Source organism: Suricata suricatta, chromosome 11, assembly GCF_006229205.1.
Source record: "Suricata suricatta isolate VVHF042 chromosome 11, meerkat_22Aug2017_6uvM2_HiC, whole genome shotgun sequence".
NCBI lineage: Eukaryota > Metazoa > Chordata > Mammalia > Carnivora > Herpestidae > Suricata > Suricata suricatta.
The window spans coordinates 8339247-8345086 of NC_043710.1; the positions used below are offsets into that span (position 1 = coordinate 8339247).

The window sequence follows — 5840 nt, forward strand, 5'->3', positions numbered from 1 at the left end:
GCAGCAGGACTAGCGGCTGGAGAGGATGTGGGGTGAGTGAAAGGAGCATAAAAGACCTTCCCGTGGGGACAGTAGGGAATCGTTTTGGATAGAGTGAGTCTGAAATGCCTCCCCGATGGTCAAGGAGTGAAGCAGAGGCAGTATGGCGTGGGGGTTGCCTGAGTCCCCCACTCACTGGCTGTGTGACCTTGAGAGCATCATAGGAACCGCTTCTGTCTTAAGTTGTTGCTGCACATGAAGCACTTGGAATGGTGCCGGGCACCAGGGACCCGTCGGGCTGGGGACAGCGACTCCGTCGTCAGCCTGGCACGGAAAGCCCAGGCACCAGATGAGAGCCTTTCCGTAGAAAATGTGAATTCAAATTTCTGGAGAGTTGTGGGCTCACACAAATCAGCAAAGAGGGTGGACTTGGTGGCCAAGGGTAGAGCTGGTGCTGCTTTTCCAGGAGCTGCCCCAGTTCACCCTCGAGAAGCCACAGGACAATGTGCTCCGTGAAGGCTGCTCTGAGTCCTGGAGTCAGTGCGCTCTCTCAGACACCCTGCCACAGGCCTGCTCCCAGGGCCTCCGGGACCGCCCCCATCCGTGCCTCCATTTATTTTGTTTAATGCTTATTTATTTTTGGGGGGAGGGGCAGAGAGAGAGAGAGAGAGAGAGAGAGAGAGAACCCCAAGCAGGCTCAGCACTGTCAGCATAGAGCCCGATGTGCATTTCGAACTCTGGAACCAGTGAGATTATGAGTAGTTAAGATCAAGAGTTGACCCTCATCCGACTGAGCCACCCAGGCGTCCCCGTACTTCCACTTGATATGACCTCCTTAGGTGTTTGGACACCTTCAGTCAGGGTGTCCTGTCTCTTTAAGACTGTGGCTAATTTGTAAGCTAAGGAATGGGCTTAGGGGGCTCTAAGGAGCCCCCCGAGATTGTCTGCAAGATGTGTGTAGGGCATCTCATTGCAGGAAAGTTTCAACATTCTCAGAAGGGTTGGGAGATAACAGTAAGATTAAAATTAAAAACCTCATCAAGTTGACTCGGCTGTTCTTTGACAGGCTTTATATTGTGCTGATTGTTAAGTTTATACCATTTCTTAAGAACACACACACAAATAGAACATCTAAAATTGTTAAATCAATGTACGAATATCAAGGAAAGTACCACTAAATTTGTTTAAAGTCTATTCATTCTTCAGAGACAGAAACAAAGCATGGGTGGGGGAGGGGCTGAGAGCGAGGGAGACACAGAATCCAAGGCAGGTTCCAGGCTCTGAGCTGTCAGTGCAGAGCCACACGCAGGGCTTGAACTCAGACTGCGAGATCGTGACCTGAGCTGAAGTCAGACGCCTAACAAACTGAGTCACCCAGGTGCCCCTAAAAACATTTTCAGAGTTCTGGTCGCAAAGGAGACACCGTCGCAGTTGCCGCCACCTCAGGGATTTCTGGCTCTTTTCTCTTGGCCTTAAAGTCAGGTGTCTTTTATGAATAATCAAAAGCAGCAAAAGCCAACGCTATCAGGCCAGCGTTTTAAAACCAGAAAAAGAGATGAAAAAGAGAGGTTTGACCCTACTCAGTTACAAGACTGTATTATTCAAGGCTTAACTGAAACAGGCACTGATTTGGAAGCAGTAGCCAAGTTTCTTGATGCTTCTGGAGCAAAACTTGATTACCGCCGATATACAGAAACACTCTTTGACATTCTGGGGGCTGGCGGAATGCTGGCCCCAGGTGGTACCCTGGCAGATGACATGATGCGTACAGATGTCTGTGTGTTCACAGCACAAGAAGACCTAGAGACCATGCTAGCATTTGCTCGGGTTTTTAACAAGTTAATCAGGCGCTACAAATACCCGGAGAAAGGTTTTGAAGATGAAGTAAGAAAGCTGCTGCTGTTCTTAAAGGGTGTTTTGGAGTCAGAGAGGAACAAGCTGGCTATGTTGACTGGTGTTCTTCTGGCTAATGGAACACTTCATGCCTCCATTCTTAATAGCCTTTATAATGAGAATTTGGTGTCAGCAGCTTTTGCTGTAAAGCTCTTTAAATCATGGATAAATGAAAAAGACATCAATGCTGTAGCTGCAAGTCTTCGGAAAGTCGGCGTGAATAACAGACTGATGGAACTTTTTCGTGCCAATAAACAAAGTGTTGAACGCTTCGCAGGCTTGAAAGAACTTTCCGAATATGTTCGGAATCAGCGAACCATAGGAGCTCGAAAAGAACGCCAGAAAGAACTTCAAGAACAGATGTCCCGTGGTGATCCATTTAAGGATATAATTTTGTATGTCAAGGAGGAGATGGAACAAAACAACATCCCAGAACCCGTGGTCATTGGAATAGTCCGGTCCAGCGAAAAGAGCGCGTGGGGTGGACTGAAAAGGAGGGGCTTGTAGCAGAGCAAGCCACGAAGCACTTGAAGCAATACAGCCCTCTGCTTGCTGCCTTTACTGCTCAAGGTCAGTCTGAGCGGACTCTGTTACTGAGGATGCAGGAGTATTGCTATGACAACATTCATTTCATGAAAGCCTTCCAGAAAACAGTGGTGCTTTTTTATAAAGCTGAAGTCCTGAGGGAAGAGCCCATTCTGAAGCGGTATAAAGATGCTCACGTTGCAAGGGGGGAAAGTGTCTTCCTTGAGCAAATGAAAAAGTTTGCAGAGTGGCTCAAACATGCCGAAGAAGAATCTGGGTCTGAAGCTGAAGAAGGTGACTGAATTTTGACACTACACCTCAGTAAAGCAAACAGGAGTTGTAGATAAAATGTCATGTCTCATGTGTCCTGGTTCTTACATCTTCCTACCTCCCGATATCAAGCATGATATAAGGGCTTTCGTGGCAAATTTTATTTAAAATGTTTCTATGACTCCCCTATGACCCAGCAATAGCATTGCTAGGGATTTACCCAAGGGATACAAAAATGCTGATGCATAGGAGCACATGTACCCCAATGTTCATAGCGGCACTTTCTACAATAGCCAAATCATGGAAAGAACCTAAATGTCCATCAGCTGATGAATGGATCAAGAAGATGTGGTTTATATACACAATGGAGTACTACATGGCAATGAGAAAGAATGATATATGGCCATTTGTAGGAAAGTGGATGGACCTCAAGGGTGTCATGCTAAGCGAAATAAGTCAGGCAGAGAAGGACAGATACCATATATTTGCATTCATAGGTCTAACAGGAGAGACCTGGCAGGGGACCATGGGGAGAGGAAGGGGGAAAGAGAGCAGGGGAGAGTGAGGGACATAGATCAAGGGAGACTACTGAATACTGAAAATGAACCATGGACTGAGGGGCGGGGGAGGGGGAGGGAGGGGGTGAAGGTCATGGTGGGGGGCACTTGTGGAGAGAAGCACTGGGTGTTATATGGAAACTAATTTGACAATAAACTATTATAAAAATATTTCTATGGTTACTGGAAATGTTGGGTTTAGTTTCTAAAACCATGTTTTAAGTAGCTGCAGGAGCTAACGATTTGAATCTAATGTTGCATTAGTCTGTTCAGTTATCTTCTACCTCCTGTATTTTCCACTGTAATAACATAATTTAAGGCCTTCCACAATGAACAGCTCACTTTATTCCCTGGGTTTTCTATATAAACATTTTTCAAGATAATGATTTGGTTAAAAATAATTTGTTATAAAAATTCTGTTTGCAAATTAAACTGTAAAAGTATCCAGAGTCTCAAAAGGCAATGATTTGTGTGATAATTTGGAATGCCCAAAGCCCTGCTCATCAACGAAAATCTCATATACAGTCTTTGAATTCATTAACATGAATCTTGCGTATTTGGACCGTTGCTTGCACGTTGGTATTTTCTTGCATTTTTAACCCTGGATGTCCTTGAGCTCAATTGTTTGCTCTGGTTTTCATCCTTTTTTTTTTTTTTTTTGGTTTTTATTCTTTAGTAAAGCCATGGAGAATAAGCTTGAAAGTGAGTTGTTTGGGAAAACCGTCTGCGGCAGAGATGATGGGAAGAAAAAAGTTGAGTCTGTTTCCATTAGAAACTTTTGCATTCAGTTCGTATCTTTCCAGGCAAAACCATCGGAGATTCTTTTCATACAACCATTTTCAAATGTACCTTAGAAAAATCTTGTCATTTAAAGTATTTTATACTTCTCATGCACTTACATTGAAAGGAAAGGACTCATAAAATAGTGTGAGTGCCTACCTGGCTCAGTCAGAAGAGAGCATGCAACTCTTGATCTCATCATGGGTTCGAGCCTCACGTTGGGTGCAGAAATTACTTAAAAAATAAATAAATAAAACCAGTATGAGTAAGTTGTTAAATATTAAGTGGTCAGCATGTTCTAATTGAGACTCTAAATGTAACTCATTTCCTCTTGGCTTAGAGTATTTGTTGTAAAGAAGGAAGTACAATGATGATATATTCCCACTTGATCATATTAAATCAACTTCATTCTCTTGATAACTCAAGCATCTGGCTCTTAACATCCCCCCACTTTCCATCTTTTTAAATTGCCATGGGCCAAATGTCTATACAAGTGATCCATATATTTCAATGGCTGCCTTTTAATTTCCATCTTTTCTTGCTGCTACCCATATATATATTATATATAAATATATATGTATTCATTAGAACACAAAATATGACCACTTTGGTGGAAAGGGGTTTTCTTACTTGATAAAAAAAACTTAGAATGATGCCACCAAACTGAATGGAAATTGCCCCTTTCTAAGGTGCCATTCTTGGGAGCCAAGAATTTGGTGTTTAAAAGATCATCTTGAGAAAATAATGTGTAATATAATTTGAAGTAAAGGTATAGTAACCTTATGAAGAACAACATTATAGCTGATACAATTATGAATGGGGTGCAATTGTTAAAGGAATCATTTTGATAAAGTTTTAATGCAAGGGCAAATGTATTCCTAGATTTCTACATAGTGATCTGCTTTTACTTTGTCATTTGTAGTCCTCAAAAGACTTTTTTAAAAAAATAAAGTCCATCCTTATGCTTAAAAAAATTTTTTTTAAGAGTGGGGCATCGGGGCGCCTGGGTGGCTCAGTCGGTTAAGCCTCCGACTTCGGCTCAGGTCAGATCTCACCTTCGTGGGTTCAAGCCCCACATCAGGATCTGTGCTGACAGCTCAGAGTCTGGAGCCTGCTTCCGGTTCTGTGTCTCCTTCTCTCTCTGCCCCTCCCCCTCTCATGCTCTGTCTCTCTCTGTATCAAAATAAATAAAACATTAAAAAAAAAAAAGAGTGGGGCATCTGGCGGGCTTATGAGCAACTCTCACTCTCAGGGTTGTAAGGGACGTAGAGTTTACTTTCAAAAAATCTTTAAAAAAATTTTTAAGTGTTTAAAGGGACATGATAAATGGAGGATGTTGCAAAATGGGGGATGTTATGAGCCTTTGAACATTATGTGACGATGTATTGTACATCAGTTTCAAGAAAACAAATCATGACATTTAAAATGTATGCACAGGAAAGAATGCTCTTCCCTTGGCCTCACTTTCCTGGTCTGCAAAGCCAGTGACTCTCTGGGGACCTTCCTCTTCCCCCACCTCTGCCTTCACAGCCGCCCCTGCCCAAACCCCTCCAGCTCTTGCCTGAAGGATCCCAGGGGCCTTCTCCCAGTTGTCCCCAGGAGACGACCCACTCACGAAGTCAAGTCACGAAGTCTGTGTCTATCACTGTAGAGTGTGTGCTCAATAAACATAAACAAACGGACACATGGCCTCCCAGGAGCAAAGGCAAGTCCAAGTTCTGGGTCCTCGTACAGGAAGAGGCAGGGGTAGCCGTGTGGACTGAGGGTGAAGGAGCTGCTCCCCACTTGCCTTGGCGTCAGAGGAGCACAGGGCTGCTGCTGACTGCAGACCCGCCT

General features: G+C 43.8%; 1 pseudogene; it reads left to right on the forward strand.

The window, feature by feature from the left end:
* The first annotated feature begins 1430 nt into the window (after positions 1–1430).
* LOC115307069 lies at positions 1431–2746 on the forward strand (annotated as a pseudogene).
* Positions 2747–5840: the final 3094 nt, after the last annotated feature.